The sequence below is a fragment of the Heliangelus exortis genome, chromosome Z, assembly GCF_036169615.1.
Source record: "Heliangelus exortis chromosome Z, bHelExo1.hap1, whole genome shotgun sequence".
Classification (NCBI taxonomy): domain Eukaryota; kingdom Metazoa; phylum Chordata; class Aves; order Apodiformes; family Trochilidae; genus Heliangelus; species Heliangelus exortis.
The window spans coordinates 58,574,889-58,597,763 of record NC_092454.1 but is presented as its reverse complement, the minus strand read 5'-3'; the positions used below and the strand labels follow the sequence as shown (position 1 = coordinate 58,597,763).

The following is a 22,875-nucleotide window of genomic DNA, read 5'->3' as shown; positions in this document are numbered from 1 at the left end:
ATTTACTTGGGAGAAGAGGGCCCAGCTCACTACAGCCTCCTTTCAGGTAGCTATACAGAGCAATAAGGTATTCTCTCAGCCTCCTCTTCTACAAACTAAAAAAATCCCAATTCTCTCATCCTCTCCTCATAGGACTTGTTCATTCTCTAAATCCTTCAGCACCTTGGTTGCTGTTCTCTGGACAAGTTCCAGCAACTCTGTGTCCTTGTCGTGAGGGGCCCAGAACTGAACTAAAGCTATGGCCTCTCTAGTGCTGAGTATAGGCACACAATCATTTCTCCTGCTGGCCATACTACTTCTGATGCAGGACAGGATATTCTGTTGTCCTTCTTGCACACCTGGGCACACTGCTGGCTCATATTCAGCTGGCTGTCAACCAGCACCCCCAGGTCCTTTTCCACTGGGCAGCTTTCCAGCTACTCTTCCCCAGGACTGTAGTGCTGCATGTGGTTGTGAGCAAAATGCAGGACCTGGCAATTGTTCTGGTTAAACTTCATACAACTGGTCTTGGCCCATCTATCCAGTCTATCTGGGTCCCTTTGCAGAGCCTTCCTACCCTTGAGGACCTTCTGATCAACACCCCCTCCCAACTTGGTATCATCTGCAAACCTGCTGATGAAGCAGTCAATCCCCACATCTAGATCATCAATGAAGCTATTGAACAGGACTGGCCCAGCACTGAGCCCTAGGAACACCAGTGCTGACCAGCTGCCAGCTGGATTAAATTCCACTGACTACAGCCCAGCCATGCACCCAGCAAAGAGTATACATGTCTATGCTGTGAGCCACCAGCTTCTTAAGGAGAGAATGATATGGAAGATGGTGTAAAAGGCTTTACTGAAGTCCAGGTAGACAATGTACACAGACTTTCCCTCAACCATGAGGCACGTCACTGGTCATAGAGAGACACCAAGTTGGGTGAGCAGTTGGAACCTGCCTTTCATGAACCCATGATAGCTGGGCCAGATCCCCTGGCTGCCCTTCATTTGCCATGTGAGTGCACATATTTGTATCTTTAAAGAAGTTTTCCTAGGTGTTTGTGTTGCTAACTTTAATAATTTTTATCAGCGGGGTATATATCATCAGGTATTTTCTTTGATGCTGTAGCTCCTGGAATCATATTAAATTAATTTCCAGAAGTCAGAGAACTCTTTAACACCTTAGTACATGTTGCACAGTTCCCTATTTCATAATTTTGAAGACCTGATCAGAGGAGCTTGGCAACACTGTGTGGTCATGGTTCATATTTCCAGAGACTCCAGAAAAACAGCCTCTCCTGTGAGTGCTAAAAAAAATTCAGTGACGTTTTTTATCTCCACTTGTCAGACCCAGGTTAGGAATTCACATCGCTGATAAAAACTAGCTTTTCAAGTACTGCTTCTTGCAGACAGAGGTGAGCTTGTTCTGGCCCTCATGCAGAGCTCAGCCCAATGCAGCAGACCCAGGTGAGGGAAAGAGTGGGCTGGGATGGCTGGACCATACAGGACGATTCAACCTGACGCCCATGGTCCAGGGGATTTTGCATCAATAGAAGTTGAAGGATCTGGCTAAAGAAAAGACCTGTGCTGCCTATTCTTGTAAGCAAAAAGTACAGCTCTCTGGACTGCCCTTTGAAAGCATGCTGCACCTTCCAGTCCCATCAAACACACTATGAAGTCTTGAATATTCAGCAGTTCTGAAAGTTGTGATATCTCCCTTAAGCCTCCACAAATGCAAACAAAGCTAAGCTGTAAGAGCAAACCCCTGGAGAAAAAAAACATTAAAATATCTTTCTTTTTACGAGAGAAAATAATGAAATGCATCTCCACTAGAACATTCCCTTTAGTATTAACCTTTATTACTAAGCAAAATAATAAAACTGATTGCTCCATAGTATTTCCACTAAAATACAGAAGGCAATTAATATTACACCTCTTCATGTCCCTATAGAAGTATAGTTAATTTTTTTGTTTGTTTTGAAAAACCTCGACAATAGTTTTAGTGGTTAGCACCAAGTCATGATCAACAAAGGGATCACAATGAAAATTGCCAAAGTGCATTCCCTGACAGTCCAACTGTCCCATGTACAGCCTGCAAATAGGTCTCTGATAATTAACTTACACTCCTTTTCTACATACTCATACAAAGAAAAATTATTTAGCCATATTTTGATTTTACTCTACAATGCCTAAATCAGTTATCATGCATGCTGAATTCTAACCAACTACCAAGAAACAATTAGAAATATCATGTTATGTAACATCTTTCAATACCTTTCAGCTGAGCATAAATATTACTGTCTCCAGATTTTTGCAATCTCCTTTAATACAATCTGTTCCTAATGCCAGTTTCTGAACCTGAAATTTTCCCATACAGAAGACACAAAGGTAAGCAGCACTTGTCTGCAGTTAATGAGTGTGGCTGAAATGAGCACTTAGCCTGCTGGTCGCCATTCAACAACACTTACCAGGACTGACAAAATGTTACAGAGATCTACTCTCTCAGGTATTGGTATCAGTAGACATGCAGTCTTTTAATTCTTGGGCTTGAAATTGGCACTACAAAGTAACTGTGGGATAACATGAATCATTCTGCTGTATGGAAAGTCTATGAAAGTTACCATGTCATTGCATACAGTTATCTCAGCTTTTCCTTCATGATTTTCTTTACCTTGCCTCAGTAAAGAGGCTGAGCTAACAGTAAATCTTTTTCATTAATTGGCATACGAGCCTTCACCAGTAAATTCTTGCTCAAAAGCAGACCAAGGTACTTGGTGCCAACTCTCCACACCGTCAGAACACTGGACTGGACATGCTGGCCATCACCACCAGAAACGTACCTACCCTTGTACCAACAAGCATCCAGAAAATAGCCACAAACAGACAGAATGTTACAAAGTGCTTACAGGATTTCACACACTAAATCTCACTGTTCATGGCTTTATACCATATTTTACGTATTTTTTGAATATCCAACTTTGGTGCTTTACCCATGTATCTACAGAAGTGGACGGAGAGGGTAAGAAAGGAAAAAACTAACTCATTAAAAATTACAAACTTTGGAATGACCAGTCTAATTATTTTAGGCACATTAATGATTCACATTCTGATATCTAAGTCACACAATGATAAGGCAAGTAGCATTTACGTTTGCTTCACAGGTACGGAAATCTCCTGTTCTGCATATTGCAGAGCACTGATGCTCAATAGGGAGCACTGAGTGAGCAGATACAAATCACCTGGGGGTCCAGCCATCTGTCTCTCACCCTACCAGATCAGATGATCTCTGCTTTAAAGCCGTTTTCTACCTCAGCAAAAAACCCTGTGTTTTAACCTTGGCAAATATATTTCTGGATAGGACATTTCATGTGCTCATAAAAAGGTAACCTTCCTATCCTGGACTGGTTTTTGTTGTTTGGTTTTTTGTATTTTTTCTCTCTCTCTTTTTTTCCTTTTTTTTTCTTTCTTTTTTTTTTTTTTTTGTTGGTTTGGTTTGGTTGTTTTTCCCTGTAAGAAAATGACAGCTGCTTGAAACTGTTCAAGAAGGCTGAAATGGTTAAAGTAATCTTGAGGAAGAATTAGGAAGCAAAGTGGAAGGTGGTCAAAAGTGTGTAATAAATGCTATTTAACCTCTGACACATCATGGATGTCACTGAATACCTATGGCACATACAGAAAAGTTAATAAATTTCAAAAGGACTGGCCCATCTGGCTTTTTTTTTTGCTTCTAAATTGCAAGTATCATGTGGTTAAGTTACTTTTTAAAAATTATATTGCATTATCTGTCTTAGAAGGAACAAAACAAAGTTTTACAAACTTTGTTGTAAAGATGATAAAGTGTAATGCAAACTCAGCAATTGCTTACCAAATTTCTTCCTTCAAGACCACCCTGGAGCTCTAAATAAGTCAAAAGGGCCACGCTGAGAATAAATATCAAAGACATGGACTTCATCTTTCTATTTAATTAGCAGACAAGCTCATTAGCAGAGCTGTGTAGAAGAGTGTGCCTGCAGCTCTTGCTCACATCAAGGACCATGGAAAAGTAGGATGTAGTCACATATAAAGCTGTGCAGAGCTGGCAGCAACAGCTGTGTATGGCAGAACTGGGAACAAGGAAATCCATCCCCCCAGTGAAGGCAAAACTCAGCAGAACACTGTGCTATAAAGTGGAATTTGACATATCTGGGGGAAACCAAACATTGGGTTCAACAGTGGAGAGCACAATCGGCAGAGCATGTCCTTGCTCTGTCAACCAAGCACTTTATCTGCATAAGCAAGGAGCGGGTGGGAAAGACAACCCATGTCCTCAGCATCCAAACAGTGCCTTGTCCCACAGAGCATGGCACTGCAAACAAACCAACACAGGCAAGGGTGGTAAACAAATGCTACCATCAGAAAACATACGTGATAAATGTGTGTGTGAGAGGGAGTGAGTGTATGTGTCTAGTCTGTGTGAGGTGGGGAAATTAATTCACAATGCACCCACGGTAGCCTGCTTCTGGGTTCAAACAGCCTGTCACTGAGCAGCACCATTTATAACTTAGATCTTAGTACTTGTTCAGCATGCAGGAACTAATGCTCACAAGGAATGCCCCAGGAACAGAAAAGATTGTTTATCTGAACTAAGGCAGCTCATTGCAGCCCCTCCAAGCAGGAACATGTTTGCCTAATTACTGGGATGTTATCAAGCACTTTTCAGCTTAAAGTACAAATAAAATCTTCATTGACAATAATTTGAGGATTTCTTTAACTCTTTTCTATTGAGAAAATGGAATTGGGGGGGTTGAGGAATCACAGCTGTTACTAATCAAATTTCTTTCAGAGAATAACATGAAGCAGCATGTTTGCAAAAGTTCATAATCACAGCAGAATTAAATCATTTTTACAGAGCTTTTATTTGAAAAGTTCTGTACACAAACTTGGAATATGGCAGAGAATATTTCCCTTGCAGCTTAGATTTGATTTCATTCCTGGAAACCACTATAAAAATCCTGCTTGCTCACAGCAGGGTTCTTTATTTACACTTGGTTTTAATTTTAAGACCTGTGACAAACACCAGATTGCTCACGTTCATCACGACGCAGGCAGAGCCGCCACACATACTGCCCTGCCTCCTGGTACTCCCCAGCTGGCCTGCATGCTGCACTCTTGGCGCACTCTGGTTGCTTGCAGACACACAGGTCACAAGCTTGAATAGAGGCTTTGAACTTCACGTTCCTCCTGGCACATCAGTAGTTACAGCCAGAGGGTGACACTCACACCTTAAATGATAGTGGACACTCACTCTACTACAAAGACCAACCCTATACCTACTGCTTGCACAAAGACCCATCCTGTCATCAAGAGTTCTGGGTCCAGCTGGGTGCCTTCTCCAGAGCCACCAGCTTCTGCCTTTTCCTGCCCCATACACAAAAAAACTCTTTAAAAACACAGGATGCCTTTTTTATAGAAGGTATGATTTATCAAACTCTAGCTCTTGGGGATTTGAACCTCTGTGTTGAGCTAGGCTTTTGCTTCCCTGCTGAGGCTACCAACAATTTTCCTAAACAGTGCCAGGTGCAGGGATTTTTTTTTTAAAGGAAGTTTTACTAGTTCAATGGAAACTGGCCAAAAAACATGAACTTGTTTCAGCCAGCTGACAAGCCAGCTGCTAAGGGTAATGCCAATGCCCTTCCCTCATGGCTGGCAAACACATAAATTTGCTGATGACCTGGCAGCAAGGAGATCATAAAACCCACGAGTAGCTTCCTCAGAAAGCACATACTGCAAAGCTTCCCACCATCACTTTGCCCAAGATTTATTATGACAAAACTGCTTACTCTGTTTCTGTGCCCCTTCCCTCTGCACTGCTACATGTCAGTCTTCACCACAGAAAAAAACACCTTTCCAGGCCAATCACTCAAATCACTTTTTCTCAAACAATAGTTTGTGAGTCTCATGAGAATTCCCAGCGGCAAGGAAGCAGGGGTGGGTCAGAGAAGAATCCCATCTAGGCTTTTATTCTCCCCCTGCCTACCAAATTCTGTATGAAGGGTAAAGAAATAAGAGAGAGAAAAATTATGTCGCTCACATCTCTCTTGTGCCATCTTTTTTTTCCACTTCAGACTTCCTAAATACTTTAGATGGTTACAGCTCATCAGAAAGGCATTGTTCTGAGGAATATTTCTGGTTTGAAAGGTAGAGACAGCACCACCATCCTGCCCTTCCCTGCACTTTCATCAGCCCATTGTACCAATATGGATATGTATCTACAGCTACTCCCTTAATCCCTCTGTTTCTAGACATCTTTCACTCCTAAACTTTACAGATACTTGTCTTGCTCCTTTTACCCATTTTTTCCTTAAAAGTTACTCTACCTATATATATGTGCTTGTCCCACCACTTGTGGAGATAGTTGCGATTCAAACAGAGCAGTGTGGCACCACAGCTGTACTGACTCATAATTGTATCAAGGATTATGGGTTTCATGTTGACTTAGTCATGACGTTATCTTTTCAAAGATAATGTTTTTGAGCAATTACACATACCAAAAGCACTGATAAGCCTCCATAAATTTAACTTCAACTTAATTAACTGGAGAACACCTATCAAAAACATCTTTCTCTTCATTAAAGTATTTTGAGTGGAGCTTCATTTAAAAAAAAAAAAAAAACAACAACAAAAAAACCCCAAACAGGTTACATTAGTGGTTTTGCTATGGGCGAAAAACCCTGCCAATTATTTATGGCTTTCTTGCAATATCTCTCATAAGCTCACAGAGCATGCATTAACCTGACATACAAACTTTTCCAAACATTATTAACAGTTCAAAGACACCACAAATATTGAAGTAGATAAATTCTCTATTACTTATTCTCCTCCAGTGTATCCTTCAGCAGGATAACACAGCTTCCCATCTTCTGCCTGCTGAGTTAATACTGAAAATGTGCATTAGGTATGAAGTACTTGGTTCAAGAAGAGGTTTTCATTTAAACTGATAAAAAGTAAGGATATTTCCTGCATTTAAGTGAGATATCTTGTCCTTAATTTTCCATTTAGCCTTAGAGGTTCCAGAAACCTGTTTCATCTTTCTGTATCTCACACTAACATTAAGTCTCTATGGAGTTTAAAGCAGAGAATGACAGCATGACTTCTAGACATCCAAGTGTTTTCAAATACAATGCCATGGCCAAAGACAGTGTCTTACTTTCATACCTGTTTATGTCAATGTAAACAGCTCCCATTTTCCTAGATCAAAGGTTTACATCATGAGAGCATAACATAGTATTTTTTTGAGTTACCCTATTTCTTAAAAAGATAATCTCTCAAGTTAGTATGAGCCGCCTTGTTACTCAGTGGTACCTCTGTTTCATACTAACTGCTTTCACCACAGAGCCTCAGAAACCAGCTCTCCTTATTTGAATCTGGGAGAACTGAGCTGCTGAGGCACCACACTAAGCAGAATGACTTGGTCCTACAACATAATTCTCCAACTCTTCACACGTTGAGTTGGCTGCACTGAAAACCCAGAGCTGTATCCAACATACAACTTCCATGTTTTCCAGGCTACTGTGGTAGAGTCACCTCCCTGGAGGTGTTCAAGAAGCATTTAGATATGGTTTAGTGCTTGTGGTAGTTGGGTTATGGTTGGACTTAACAATCTTTTCCAACCTCAAAGATCTATCATTTTGAGCCTGTGATGTGCACTGAGAACTGGAAGCTTCCAGTCTTAACATCTCCAAACCTGAAGCTGCTACCTTGCAGAAAGCAGAAATCAAAATAAGCAAATGTCTGGTATGAAAAGTCTGGTCTGTCAGCATGTAACAGGTGTGAAAGAAGCAGTCAGGAAACATCATTATTTGCAGATGAATTTCCAGTGCAACAGAACAAGGAAGAGAAGTAGTCTTTCATAATTCTTTTGGAACATCTGATTTATTTATACATGCATTTAAGTTGTTTCTGTTCTAAGGCTGTAGACATTTTAGCCATGACACATTTTAACAGGTCAAGCATGCTTTTTTTTTTTTTTTTTTTTTTTTTTTTTCAAATAATAAGCCCTGATCAGGTAAGAATGAAGTACTGAGGGCTTTATTTGTGAGCATACTGCCTTTCTTCTATGCACAATGCTAGCTGCTTGACAGCAGCTTTCTGTGCAAGGCTTTGCCCAAAATCACCTGCAGGCTTACAGATCCAAGAGTGAAGTGTGGATTAAACAGAGGGCAAAGTTGTGGACTGGAGTCAGAAACAAGCATCTGTCCATAAAGCAATTGCAGGATGCAAATAAAAACACCACCTTTTCAGAGAGGTCTTCTCCAGGGGGGAGTCCACTGTAGCCTGACAAAACGTATTCAAGGGAAGCACAAATTTAAAGCTAAATTTAAATTAAGTCAGGAGACCCAAAATCAGCATGTGAGCATAAGCATCTTGATCTGACAGCTGTGTCCTTCTGCTGATTTCTTAGCCTCTGTGGATATCAAGAGAGCAGCAGGAATGGAAGCAGTGTCACTTCAAAACATATAAAACTCTTTCCATAGATAACAAAATATTATTTGTTTATTCCATAGACAAACAAAATAAGAACAAAAAAAAAAACCCAAACAAACAAAAAAAGATCCACCATGCTAAGCCTGGCAAGTTCTTTTTGTCAAAATCACCTGGGCTTAAGTCCTAAATGCAAAAGTAACTCTTAGACGGCTAAAAACCATTTCCAAAATCCACATTTTATCTGTTCCACATCCATGAAAATGAAGGATGAAAGATGATGTTTCTCAAGCACGATATAAATTAAATGGTTTAAAATAAGCATCGAGTTTACATGGCAATAACTGAAGGCAAAATCCAAATCCAAATGCACATGATTTCAAGAAGTTAAAAAAAACCTGGTTGGAAAAATGAAAACGGCCTTAGACTTGTGGGTCGAACCCATTTCTAGCTGATTTTTAAGACACTTTTAATATAAAGGATTACTTGAATTACTAATTTTTTTTTCTTCTAAACACTGGAACAACACAGAGCTGCTGCAGTCTGTTTTTTGTGCATCTTTAAAAAACATCATATATTTCTAAATTCTGGAAGTTCTTTAAACATAAGAAAGTATTTAAATACTCTTGAGTTACAGAAAACATACTTCATATGAGCAAGGCAAATGCTAGAACTACCGCCAGAAATTATTTAATAGCTTGATGCCATTTCTACTCTCTTATTTGAACAGGAGAAAAAAATGTTTAAAAGATATGAAATTTCTTTCTGTTTTTCTGTTTCTCTAAAATATCCAACTAATTTGCGCTAACTCCTTAACTTAATCTGTGTTTTTACCTTCCCTTCCCTATAAGTATTATGAGTATTAAAGAACTAAGCAGCAAGAGAATAAGAGCTCAAGACAGACCAAGGGCATGTTAGCCTGGGACACTGTTTTGCCAACATGCAACAGGCAGTTTCTATTCAATACAAATTATATTGCGTTCAACTGGTTGCACTCGAATAGTTGTCTTATCTATCCTGAAGGGATGAGCAAAACAGTAAAACTAAACATGAATTTATTTTCTGTAAAAGCAGGGCTTAGACATGAAAGCTGTGAAAGAATCTTGTTAGCAATTCCTTGTGTAGGCAGCATGTCTCACTTTAATCATATGCATTACGGCCTTTACCCATCACTGTAAATTCACTCCTAGAGCTTTCCTGCACATCGGTTTGGCTAACCCACTTTTTACTGTCTCTGCATAAGAAAGTTGAAAATATATATTGCTTCTTACACTGCAAACAGCAGACAACACATGCACCAAAATCAGTGCCTTCGAAGAGCATGGCTTGTGTCCATCACTTCCTGGTTTTGTTCCATGTTTTTCACTATTGCAGTTATCATCTGGGTGGCTGAAGCTTCTGCATTGAGACTCTGAAACACAAGAGGGCAGGCTACATGCAAAGGAAAAAAGCACAGCTGATTTTTCTGTAAGGTTTCACACTGTAAAGAAGCCCTGCTAAACAGGCTTCCACAAAACTTAGGAAGAGGTGCCCTTCTTACTTTCACCATAAAAATATGTGACCAAGCTCTTCTTTGGTTTTTCTAGACAGTGTACACCCTGCGCTTAGAAACTGTTTGAAAAGGTGAAGTCTTTTTCTCTTGAAACCTGTACCAGTTTCAAAGGCTGCTATACAATGGTAAGAAAAGTTATTTGCCCCTTCTAGGCTTTGACATACAATATACTGAGAATACAATGGATTCTCTCAGTAAATTCCATTCGTTGACATCTTTAAGGCTCTCCTCCACAAATGTATTTTAGTAAAAGCATTGCCTTCACTCTTACACAACTCTGTGTTTCTTAGTTGCTAGAGCAGGCTGTCATATGATGGTTGTCTACAAGTAGGCAGTGCAGCTGCGAAATAGCACTCCAGCCCCCCTACTAACATGTTCTCTGCTGCTTTACTGTTGAAAAATTTCCTAGACTCTTTGAAGCTAAATCATCAAGTCAATGTACCAATGCAATTACAGTACAATGCCTTCTTGATTGTTTTCATATTAATTTGCTCAGGAGTTAATTTCCTCCAAAAAATTTGTATTTCAGTAATTAACAACTTCCACTGAAGAGAGCAGAGTTTATGACACCAATATGAACACGTCTGAGACTAGCTTTTCTAGACAAATCCCATGCCTGGTGAAAGGAATATGGACATGCAACCTAAAGCAAAACTGTGCCCTCATTTTTCTGCTTGATGCTGACAGATCAGAAGTTAGATCCTGCTAACTTGTATTTTTGCCCTTGGCCCAGTTTCCCTGCATGTATCTGCATGAGCAAGGTAATTGGTTCTGATGACATATACATGTAAAGTAAGATGACTTGTTTGAATAGAGGTTTACAGCTGGAAATCCAGATACTCAGATCTTGGGAGTCTGGCACAAATGAGGTCAGGATTAGTCAATCTAAAAAAACAGTGGTGTAAACATCTGTGTAGGTGCTCTGAGTTTTGAAAAGTTCTTTTAAATTCTTTGACTGTGACAACAATTAATTCTTTCATCTGTTCCAAACTAGGACCAATTACTGACTCTTTATGGCAGGGCAAAAAAAAAAAAAAAAAAAAATGTCTAAAGAACTGATTTGCTATTCAAGGTAAATGAATGAAAGCATTCATACAGACCCCTTCTCCAACATTAGCAGTCATTATACAGTATGTATTTTCCACCCTCCTGCAGCACATCATCAGCATTTAGTTGCACCAACTTGTTGCCAGAAAGGGTCTGTATGAACTGCCTCTCAGTTACAACACTTGAGTTGGATACCACTTTGGTTTTCTTTGCAAATGATGTTACCTCCAGGATCTCAGGTACACAAGAGAGCTTATGACATAAACACAGATGAACACAAAAACCAGTAAGTCAAAAAATGTAAATGGTGCATGGAAAGAAGTTAGAATTCATGTGACCAAGAACTTAACTTTGTTCCACACTTGGCCTCTTATTTTCCAGATTCCTCCTCTGACAGGTACTTTAACACATGTGTACATTATTGTCTCAGTCAGCCACTCAATCATCAGCCTTCATTTCACACCTTCAGGCTATTAGCTCTAGGTTAACTGAATTTGCCTTTTGGACTATGCGTGTTGTTGAGCAAGAGCAGGATTTTATTTTTTTTTTTTCTTATCTTGGGAAAGGAAGTGTTCTGGCAGTATCTCTAGGTCTTATGCTTAGAACAGGATAAAGCAAAAAAGACGACACCACCCTACAACATATGCGTCTCATGACGGAATTAATCAGTGTATCTGAACACGCTGAACTTCCCTACAACAGAATTAAAAGGAAACACCTTGCAGATAATAATGAAAAAGTGTAGTAGCTCATGCAAAAATCTTTCCTCTTCCCACAGCAGCTCTTTAAGGATTCGGTTCTTGATTTCTTTTTAAAGAAAAACAAAATCCTATTCAAATTCAAGAATAAGTTTTCTGGGTGAGAAAAAGAGCAACCCGAAGAACCTTTAGAAAGTTAGCCTTCTCACCCCTTCACAAAACCTGAAAAGACTCTTCTCTTGAATTCCTTTTCCAAGAACACAAAAAATATGGCACATTATATTTCTAGAAAAGGAAGCGTGAATGCATGGACACAGTTCCTAAAAAATACATTACATAATTACCTTCCTATAACAGACTACAGCAAATTAAAAAAAATCAATTTGTGGTCATTTCTAATTAATCTGATTAGGATCAGTAAGCTCTCATTTCAAAAGCTGTGCATTTGTAAATAATAACTACAAATCATTCAGAAATGGAAGAGGTTGAATGCTATCACAAGTTTACACACACAGTACCAAATTCTGTTCCCTCGGAAAAATTAATTCAGAACTTGATCTTAATGCTTGATACCCTTTTTCATTAGAGGGCTATGATGAAAAGCTAGTACTATAAAGACTATGACCTGACGTTCAAGATTGCAGCTCCACAGGCTGCGACCCTCTCTATATAATAAAAAACCTATTTTGAATCAAATACCAGTCTGCTTTTAGCCAGGCTCATGGAACTTAATACTACTCAAGACAAATAATCCTATGACTCAACCTTTCCTTTGCCATCAGGAGGCAGACACCAAGCTATACCCTGGGCAAGCAGGGGAAAAGGGGCTCCAGACAGCACAAAGGCATCCTGTCTTTTTCCCCTGGTATCTTGGGACAGGATGCTGTAGTATCCTCCTGGCCCACATCAATTGCAGCCACAGCATTTCCCATGCACACTCAGAACAGGTCAGGGCTCTGGACCCACTCCCATCCCTTTTCCTCACCCACTTGTTCCATGGACCAGAGGGCAGGGGTGTGATCTGCCCACACACAGGGACTGGCTGGAGGCACCGGTGAGTTCTGTGACTGAACAGGAAACAACCTCCCTCTCTCACAGGTCCCTTGGCAAGCCTGCATCCCAAGCCAAGTTTTAGCCTTCCAGGAATATTCAGGCAGTAAAATGCTATTCAATGTGTGTCAGATTTGCAGAGAAAACTCTGTAATGTTGCTGTAAGGACATAAATATAACAATCACTTTCCCAGAAATTATTGTTTCATTTCCTTGGTGAGATATTTGATGGTAAAATTCAGCTGTTTGAAGATGCAGGAGAACTCTAATGTCCAACTAGAAATAAACTCAAAGAAATATACTGAACTATAAATGTTGCTGAGGTGTTTGGCAGAACAATTCTTTACTTTCCAACAGGAACATGACAGGGCCTCTATACTGACTACACAATCACTTACCACTCACTTCTCTGTACCTTAGAGGTAAAATAATAACCACCACATTCATAATGTTAAAGGAAATAAAAATGAACCTTACAGAACTGCTTAAATAAATTTATATACGAAGTGATTCTGTACCTAACCTGAAACTAAACAGAATACAGTAAATTCTGAGAAGAAAAACCCAACTGAGTTTGCACCTCTACAGTTTTTGACCTAAGATATATTCCACTGTAACAATTTTCTTATGCAATCACATCCTTCCTTCCAAAGGCAGTTCTATCATGGTCAGTCTGTTAGGTACATACTAGGAGTTTAAAAGGGTAAAGGCTGAGATTAATTTCATGTAAAATATCCATATACAACACAGTATGACAAAACGAGATAATAAAATAGCAACATCCATAAACTGTAAGAGTATAAAATTACGAATACAAATTTTCTGTATACCTACTCACAAATAAAACTTTGTAAGGTTTAAAATTTGTATGAATTTTCTGGACTTCAATTTGTTCTGTTGGGAAGTCTCCTGAAGGTGGATTATAAGTAACATGCATGTGATCTCAATCTGCTTGTTGGTCTCACTTGAAGAAATGACAAGATGCAGTAGTCAAGTCCCAAGCTGGAGCTTTAAAACTCATATTTGAATGCAACCTAACATTCTGAAAATTTACAAAATGGCTAATTTTCCAATTACTTTTAGTTATAAATGAATTTTGAAATCCAAACTTAACTGCCTTTAACATGATATTTTGCTTGATGCGAATATTCAAAGACGGTTCTTTTTGTGAACAAAAGATATGTATCAAGCTTATGTGTGCAAGAACTAAATTGCTTTATTAGAACTACAAGGAAGTCACTTGATTCTGGTGACATTGTAAAGTGCAAAAGAAACAGGATTTAAATATCTGCTATAATGAAATGATGGAAATTTTTTCTCAATGACGAAAGAAACAGACACCATATTTTTCTTAGTGAATGATATTTGTACATTATTTTAAGATACACATAGCTGGCAAAACAATTATTGTTCAGACCTGCATTGACAAGTCAGTCTTCCAGCTGCTTTCCTGTTAGACCTATTTACTACTTTACCATTTTTCTCATTTGCCAAAAAAGCTATTTCTGACTACTCACACCTCCACATTTCTGAAGAGTGCATGTTTTAATGCTGAATTTATGAACAGATATTGAAACATTATTAAAAAAATACCATATCAGCACAGTGATGAAAAAGCAGTATTTTCTGGAAAATAAAAAAGTTTACTTCTCCTTTTCTACTTTGTATTTCAAGCTGTTCTTCAGCTAACAAAAGGATACCTATTGTCATTTTATTAAATCTATGGTAACAATAAACATTAACTCAGTCTCAAACATGATGTCATGCTGTACGTAGCGAGGTTAAAAGAGAATGTAAAACAAATTACCTGGATTGCTTAGAGAACCCTAAATGCCCTAATTTACTGAACCATTTATCAGCAGAACTAATGAAAAGCCTTTCTTGCTCTTGTAAGGGGTAAAGGTAGCCATTTGTCTCTGAAGTATACAATTTTACCAGAAAGACAAAACAAAAAGCAAATCTTGGGAATAAATATCAGCTGGACGTTCACATAACAAGGTCCAGAGAGACATATCCAGAAGTTTCCTTTTTTAATCCAACTCTGAATAATATTGGATGCTGTTCCCCACTCCTTCAGAGCTCTACTACTGCCAAAATAACTGCAAGGCTTGCAAGTCCGAGTGTATCTCAAGCCTTTCCCAAGGCACCCCAACATTATCTGAGGCACTGAAACTATGGCAACCGAATAAGAAAGCAGCTTCCATGATTAATAGATGAAGATCCCAGCGACAGTGCCTAGCTAGGCCATAATTCAGGAATGCAGGATAAATTAGCATAGAATTAATCTCAATCTACAAATAAAAAGTAGATTTCAAAAGGCATCAACAAAACAGCAATTTTTTTCTGAGGAAAAATATTCTGTAGAACTATAAACTGTTCAAATTCTCATTAACACTTCAATGAATGGCTGCCTCGAGTGCAAGTAACAAATAAATGTTCATGAACAATGATGAAGGAACCAACATAGCAAATTTCCCATATGACTATCAAAGCCATACATCAGAATACTCAATATATAGAAAATCTGAGTTAAGCTGAGCACAATAATATAAGAAAGTAAAAGTAATGTTTGCTGCACTCAAGAATACATTTGGACACAGTTTTTCCCATTGTGTTAGGGGATTCCTATAGGAGAGTTCTTTTTCCAACCACTGAACTGGAACACTTGACCATATCTTATTATATACTCTACACATTTTCATTATTAGAAGACCCTAATGTGAATCAGTCAGGGTCATTTCAAAAGTGATGAAGGTTAGGAATACCATTTTTAAAGCACGTAATCAAACTTCTGCTATTACCTCCAGTAAAAATGCTAATATTATGATCCTCATCCACTAGATGGTCTCAGACTAAGGTGAAAGTGCAAAATAAAAATATTCTTTATTTCATTCCTCTTTCATAAACATTAAGTTTTCACCGAAGGCAACTGGCTACAGAGACCTTAAAAGCATAGGACCTTTTTTTCCCATATCACACAAAGATATGGACAGTCAAGGCATGGCTTTACCTGGGGAGAGTAAGAGAGAAGGAGCCAAATGCTGCCCACACTGAGACAGCACATATGCTGCCATGTCACAAGACATGCTGCAATGCTGTCCAGCTGCCCCAGAAACCCTAACACCAACATTGTATGGATGTTGTAAATTGAATTTCTGTTGAAAGCTTTTCAGCAGCAGTTTTGTCAGTAGCTAAAAAAGAAACAAAAAACAAAAACCAAAAACAAACAAAAAAAATGGTATGGGGTAGTACCAGATATGTGAATTTCAAGAGTCTAGTATAAATACTCCATATAGAAATGCCTATAACTAACAATACTTTTGAAGGAAAGGTCGTCACGGAATGTAGTGAGTTACCATATGTCTTCACTCCAGACATACAGCAACTGGCTGGTCTGTTCATAGCTGGTTTATCTACTTCATTTTACATCTCCATTTCAGCTACTAAAGAAACACTTTGGGGCCTGGGGAAAAATTCCTTTCATACAAAAATGACTGTATTTACACAGAGCATACTACACCCCTCCTTTTGGCTGATAAACAACTACAAGACTGGGAAAGTCTTCAAGAGGTTTTGCAGTGAATTACAGGAAAATTCATGATGTTTTTTTCTCATTTTCTTCTACTGATGGGTAGTTCATTTTTTTATTAAATTATAACTGGAGCTAAACTTTAGATTTCAGAGTGGGTAACTCTAGCAGCCTCATTTATGTTAGTCTAGTGGATGAAAAGTGAAAATATGATTATTTTATGGGTGGAGGCATAGATCTCTCAACCCCTTCCCTATTTCCACTGGCCCCACTAAGAGTCCACTGCCGCAGTCTTTATCGGTCTGAGGAGAAAACTGCAAGTGCCTCTACGCCTGTCTTTAAATGAACCCCTCCTAAGGCTTCCAGAATACCCTGATGTTGCAGGTACTTTACTTTTATTATTCTTCTCTCCCTCTGTTCCCATACATTGAATTTTGAATCCTTTCACATGTTCCAGCTGTTAAAATACAAAAGGCAAAAGAGCGGCTTGCAAAATCCAGAAGACACACGGGGCATGCAATGTATGTAATTACAACACGGTAGGTGGCACTCTTCCCTTTAAATCTTTAAGTAGTGCCTCTGAGCTGCACTACCATACTTGCCATGCTGCAGTCAAGACATAAAACCCAAGTACCATTTACGATGGACACTTAAAAATCCCTCAGTACTGTTCAAACATGAACATTCAGTTATTTCCATGGACACAGGTAATGGTTTAGTTGCTTCACAAGACAGCACACATACATACACACACACAAAAAAACCCCAGACATGCAAATTCTGGTCTGCCAGGTTTGCACTTGAAAGTGGGGGAATGAACTTCAACCTTCACAGACTCTACACACATCTAAGCTGTTCTTCACTCAGGAGACTGGTGCAACCGGCCAAACCCAAAAATATTCCTATAGAAAAATATCAGGCTCAGGCCCAGATTTCCCCCCTAATGCATTTTTCTGCCTTTGAACACAGTTCATGGTTGCTGTATGCTGTTGATCAGCAGTCATACCCCATGCTACTACTGACACCATCTTACTGCCAAAATGATCTCTGTGTGCCTCACCCCTCTCAGAGTAATTCTGATACAAAGAATTAATGGGCATAAAATGCTAAAATAGTCACCAGTAAAAAGCATTGCTTATTCTTCTTATTTTTCTGTTGCCCCGTAAGATAAAGCATGTCACAATTTGTCAGACGTGACTTGATCTGTAACATTCAGATCTAGGTCTGACAATGCTGAAGGTATCCAGAGCATATGTACTTGTACTGTAGCTTCACGTCCTCAACAATTATTGATTCCCAACACACAACAGTAGTTTCAGATTGGTGCCTAAATGTGAAAAGAAGTCCTTATTTGAGTAATATTTTGGCAATTGCCTTTCCTCTCAGAAAGCTACGCAGGCAAGCGAAGCTTCACTGGTGAATACAGCTTACTCGGGTTAATGAAACTGGGAAGGACTAAAGATTTATCTCAATAAACGAATAGTAGGACGTAAAATACTGCAGCATCTACATCAAATAAGGATAGTGAATTCTTCTGGGTTAGTATGGTTCAATTTTCTGTAGCATATGCTGCCCTTAAGAGTGTTAAATGTTATTTTCCAGAATTTACCCAGTTGCTCATTTTCAGCACTCTTCCATAGTGTATGGGAATCAGGTACTGTTCACAAAAGATTTTTTGGGCAATGCAACAATGTGTTCTTGCAAACAAGTTGGATGGAGGCATGTATTAGCTCAGGTCAATTTAATCCTAAAGCATTTTATGTTTCCCCTGCTGTAAACCCCTTTCATGTGTATTTATGTATGGCTCTTCAAAATAAGATGACAGATTTCCCCTTCCCTTCACAGAACATGCACAAGGTAGTTAACAATCACCTACCTCCTTTTTCATGCAAACAGTTCTAGCCTGGATTTATCACAGGTCATTAATTTGATCTCTTTTTTTTTTTTTTTTTTCCCCCAAAATTCCATTAAGGCAACCCCTTATCCTTAGTCCAACCTATCTCCTTCTTCAGGCTTAAACTCCAATCATTCTGATCCTCTATTTACAAACAGTGAGAGGGGACTATCTAGCCACAGATGTTAGCTAGTCGTGTTTCTCATAGATGTTGGTGCCCAATTATGTTTTGGTACATGCAATGTGATTTCAGTTGATACAGCTGGTTTTGGCATTAAGTAAGAATATACAGCTTTCATGTAGGCTGAGAGTACATAAGCCATGTGTGATCCTATGATTCATCTTCCCCGAAAGTATTCACCTATGCTTCAAGTATTTTATTCCTACTACATGAAAAGCAAAATATTGTGAGTATACTTTGTGGTATTACTTACTATTGAAAAATTCCTTTCTGATAAAATTATGCTCAGGACAGCTAAATGCCTTGGCAATTCTACCTTTTTAAGAGCGATAAACCTTCCCAATCCCACTGAAGCTGAAACTTGCTTTCAGTCACATGAAGGGGTTTGCTATAGCAGACACAAATTTCCTCAAGAAACAAAAGACTACTCTCACTAAAAAACAAAACAAAAAACACCAACCCCCTCAAAATAAAACAAGACCACCACCACCACAAAAAAAAAAAAAAAAAAAAAAACAAAAAGCCAAAACCAAAAACCAGACGATACTAACCCAAAAATCAGCAAGACCATTTTCCTTTTCGGGTATGAAAACAAACGACAAAGGACAACCTCAACATGGTTACAGATGCATAAATCTCAGTCTGATGCCACAGACTCCTAAAAATCCGAGTTCTGTGATTAGAAGAGACTGTCTCTGCTGGACTTTCTCACGTTGATACCAAAGGATTTACCCGCCAAGTAAAGATTACTCGCAAGAGAATGGGTCACTGTATGACACTTAGACTAATGAATGCAAACCAAGACCTGTCACTGGACTAATTCCTGTAAAGACAGTGGGTATATCAGTAGCCTCTAGCTGCTATTTTTGAGGTTAGATTAATAATTAATATCACTGTTGGATAATACTAAGCGAAAGTTAGCAGAATCTATGTCAAATAGTAAGTCATTGTAGGCAGCCCCGTAACAGAAAATCATTGTGGAGATTCAGCTCTTCGTTAATTACACCACCTGCAAGGCGTGTGTTCCCCTTAGGAAGATCAGGCATTCACCTTGCAGAGTCAGGAATTAGCGTCTTTTACAGTTTATTACAGATCTGACGCAAGCCTTTATTTTTTTTGCCGTTCTATTAATGAAACAATTTTCTGTCTACACCAGCTAGAAATCCGCGCTGCACAGATGCTGGCACAAACACGCGTGTTTACAAACTTCAACAGCAGTAATTAGCTTGGGAGAGGAAAAGGAGAACAAATTTCCCTCCGAACAAGCGGTCAAGGTTAGAAAAAGACAGAGACGTTTGCCTTAGGAAAACCCAGCAGTTACCACCTTGCGACTCACCCTGGGAAGCGCCGGGCAGGACGCAGGCGGTGGCGGCGGGCAGAAGGGCATCTCCTCTGCGACTGACCGCGCTCCAGCCTCCGCCCCGCTACCACCGCCAGCCCCCCACCCGTCGGCCGGCCGGAGCCACCCCCGGGAAACGCCTCCCTCAGGCAGCAAGTAAGGAACGGGCGGCGGAGCGGCTGAGCCCTCGCAAGCAGGTACTTTCTCCACGCTTGATAAAAAAGACTCAAACTTTTCGCCGCCTTCCCAGCGGCGGAGCATGGGGCGGTGCTGACCCTCAGCCGGCCCCCTGGGACCTGCACCGCCGCCTCCCGCCCGTCACCGCCTGCAGGAGCACAGACCGGAGGGGAGGAAGGGTTCCCGCTCCTGCCGAGCCGCAGTTGCCTACGCACCTTGCCCTCATCTGGGAGCCTTCCCTGACCCGGTGTGCACGGGGACTCTGTATGCCTGTAAGGGGAAGTCCCTCCCCTCCTCAGCATCCTTTACCCCCGGCCGCATCCTGTCCCCTCCGCATCACCCTTCCCCACCGAAGCATCAGCGGCACGAAGATGCCCCCGCCCGGCCTCCCCGAGCCCCCGCACGGCGGCGGGGCTGTGTGTGCAGGGCGCCACGACACCAGTCCGTAGCTCGACTGGGGGGCCGGCCGAACAGGAACTCCTCTGTGCCGGCCAGCCCTGTTACTCCCCCTTAGAAAAACTTTCTCCTTGATGCCCCTTCGCCCGGCTGCCCCGGGGACAGAGGGAGCAGAGGGGAGTAGGGCGCGGGCGGAGGCAGAGGAGTCGGGCTGCTTCGCGATGCTCCCCGCCCGCCGGGACGCCCCGAGGGGTCCGTCCAGTCTCCGCCGCGCTCGGCGCCGGGACCAGCCTGCCTGCCCGCGCTCACCAGCCGGGAAGGGGCGGCTGGTAGCGCCACCGGCCAGCGGGGTAAAGGCGCCCAGCAGCAAGGGGCAGAGAGCAGTCCTTCCCGAAAGCCATCCCTCTCCCTGGGACTGCGGGAGGGCCGCCGACAGCTCCCCTTCTCCGAGGCTGGGGTGGGGAGGGGAAGGCAGCCGCTGTCCGCGGGGAGGGGAGCCCGCGGCCCCAGCCCACGATCGCGAACAAAGCCTGCGGCAGCGCCGCGAAAGAAGTTTACTCGGTTCCCGGCCCCTTGCCCAAAAATTAACCCCCCGCCTTGAGAAAAAATTTAAAAAGTAAAATTAAATAAATCAACAGCAACCCAACTACTCCCCCAGGGAAGAGCGCAGGGTTACGCCTCTGCACGGAGCGCCCACACTGCCCCTGTAACAAAGACAACCCTCCCCCAGCCCCACACGCTCCCCCGGCGGTCCTGGGGACAGCGGGCAGCGGTCCTGGCCCCGGCGGCTGCGTCCCGCAGTCGCTCAGCCGCCGGCCCGTTGCGAGCGGGATCGGGGCTGGGGAGGAGAGGAGCCCCAGAAGCGCGCATGTAAACCATGGCAAGGGGCTAGGGCGGAAGGCTAACACGTTTAGCAGTTTGGGAGGGAGGAGTTCGTGTTTAAAAAAAAAAAAAAAAAAAAAGAAAAGGAAAGAAAACAAAAGAGGAAAAATAAAATAAAGGCGAACCACGAGATGCCTGGAAAGTGGCAACAGCAGCGTGTGCACTTGCAGGCGACACTTCTACTAGGCGATGCTAACGCTGTCGAGACAGAAAGCAGCAGCCAGCCTTAAACCATCCTCGCTCCTCCCGAGCCAGCCGAGGCGACCCAAGCACCTTCCCCTCCGAGCAACCCCGAACAGCAGAGAGGGATACGGACGGGCGGAGTACTGTACCTTTTCGGTGCATGTATCTAAGCAGCTAGAGGACAGAACTAGCTGATGTAGTGTCCCATTTAGTAATCCATTTAAGGGGATCTCTCTGGGAAAGTGGAGCCACTCTCTCCTTTGCAATCCTTTGTCATTACTACATGTGTGCTTCCCGGGGGATGGAATATTTAGTATTTCTACTTTCTGAATTGCAGATGCAATTTGTTCATTTCCAATGATGGGCGAGAAGAGGGGAGGGAACACGGAGAAGAAAGAAAAAAAAAAACGAACAAAAAAACCAACGATAGCAACTCCTCTCCAGACCCAAATTCCACTACGGTTCCACTCCAGTAAGTCCTCTTTAGTCGCGCCTCGGAAGGTAAGTCATTTCGGGGTCTCCTCCTGCTCCCTCTCTACCAAAAGTGTTCCCGCTGTGACGGCTGCTTCAGAAAAACTCCTAGGCTGGAGGCACTCGCCGTGTCACGGAAGGAAAGCGCAGTCGCTCCTCGCCCCGGTCTGCCGGGCATTGGACTATGCGCGGAGAGGAGGTGGAAGCCTCTGCGAGCTGCTGCCCTGCCGGCCGCTGCCGCTGCCTCCCCTCGGCGCCCGCCGCTCGCCCCCCGGCCCCTGGGACGCGGCTCCGCCGGCGGAGGCGGAGACAAAGCCCGGACTGGAGCGCAGCGGGCGGGCGGACAAGCGCGCCCTACTACCCGCCCCGCCCCGCCGCGACGGGAGGGGCATGTACCCGGTGTCCCCGCCCCCCTGGGCGGTGCCTGCGCGGGGAGGGGTCCCTGAGCCACCGCCTGTTGGTGTGGGTGGGGGCGGCTCCCCGGTTCGGGGCTCTTGGCTGGAGGTGTAACGTCTGCTGACGGCTCCCAGGCGTCGCGGGGCCGGTAGAAGTATTACCGGGTTTGTGTCGAGCAGGTGCAAGCGGAGGGGACACACCGGACCCCTCCCGTCGCCCCGGGAACTGCTGCCACCTCCATGCCCTCCCAGTCGTTCCGCGCCCCCAGAGGGGGAGCGAAGCCGGGGGTGCGGCCAGGGTAGCCCGGACCGCCCGTTGTAGCTGCGAGGGCACGGTGCCGGGCGGCCGCCTGCAGCGGCCTGAAGGACGCGGGGGTCCTCCGTGGGCAGCAGGCGCGGCTACGGGGCCCGGGGCGGCGGTGGGGCCCCGTGCACGCTGCATCCTGGCAAAGGGAGCAGGGCCGAGCCGTATACCCCGGGCGCATCCCTTGTTCCCTCCCCTCCCCCCCCCCGGGGAAAGCAGAGGCCGCAGCTGTCGGCTGGCGCTTTTCTCTTTTTCCTGCTTTCCTCCTCCCGAATCCCGCCTCGATGCTCTCTCGCCGCGCTAATCCTTGTCTCGGAGCCGATCCAGCCAGGGCAGGAG

The 22,875-nt window shown here is 42.5% G+C and overlaps 1 protein-coding gene across 6 annotated transcripts in view; it reads right to left on the bottom strand.

The window, feature by feature from the left end:
- The window catches only part of SEMA6A (semaphorin 6A), a 120,528-nt gene extending 98,348 nt beyond the window's left edge, over nucleotides 1-22,180 (bottom strand). For 2 of the 6 annotated variants that reach the window (XM_071731138.1, XM_071731143.1), the window contains exon 1: nucleotides 21,516-22,180. The gene's annotated coding sequence lies outside the window, so the exon portion shown is untranslated. Of the gene's footprint in view, nucleotides 1-19,725; nucleotides 19,934-21,515 lie in introns of those variants that run through there. The other 4 variants (XM_071731140.1, XM_071731141.1, XM_071731139.1 and 1 more) reach the window with 3 other exon arrangements.
- Nucleotides 22,181-22,875: the final 695 nt, after the last annotated feature.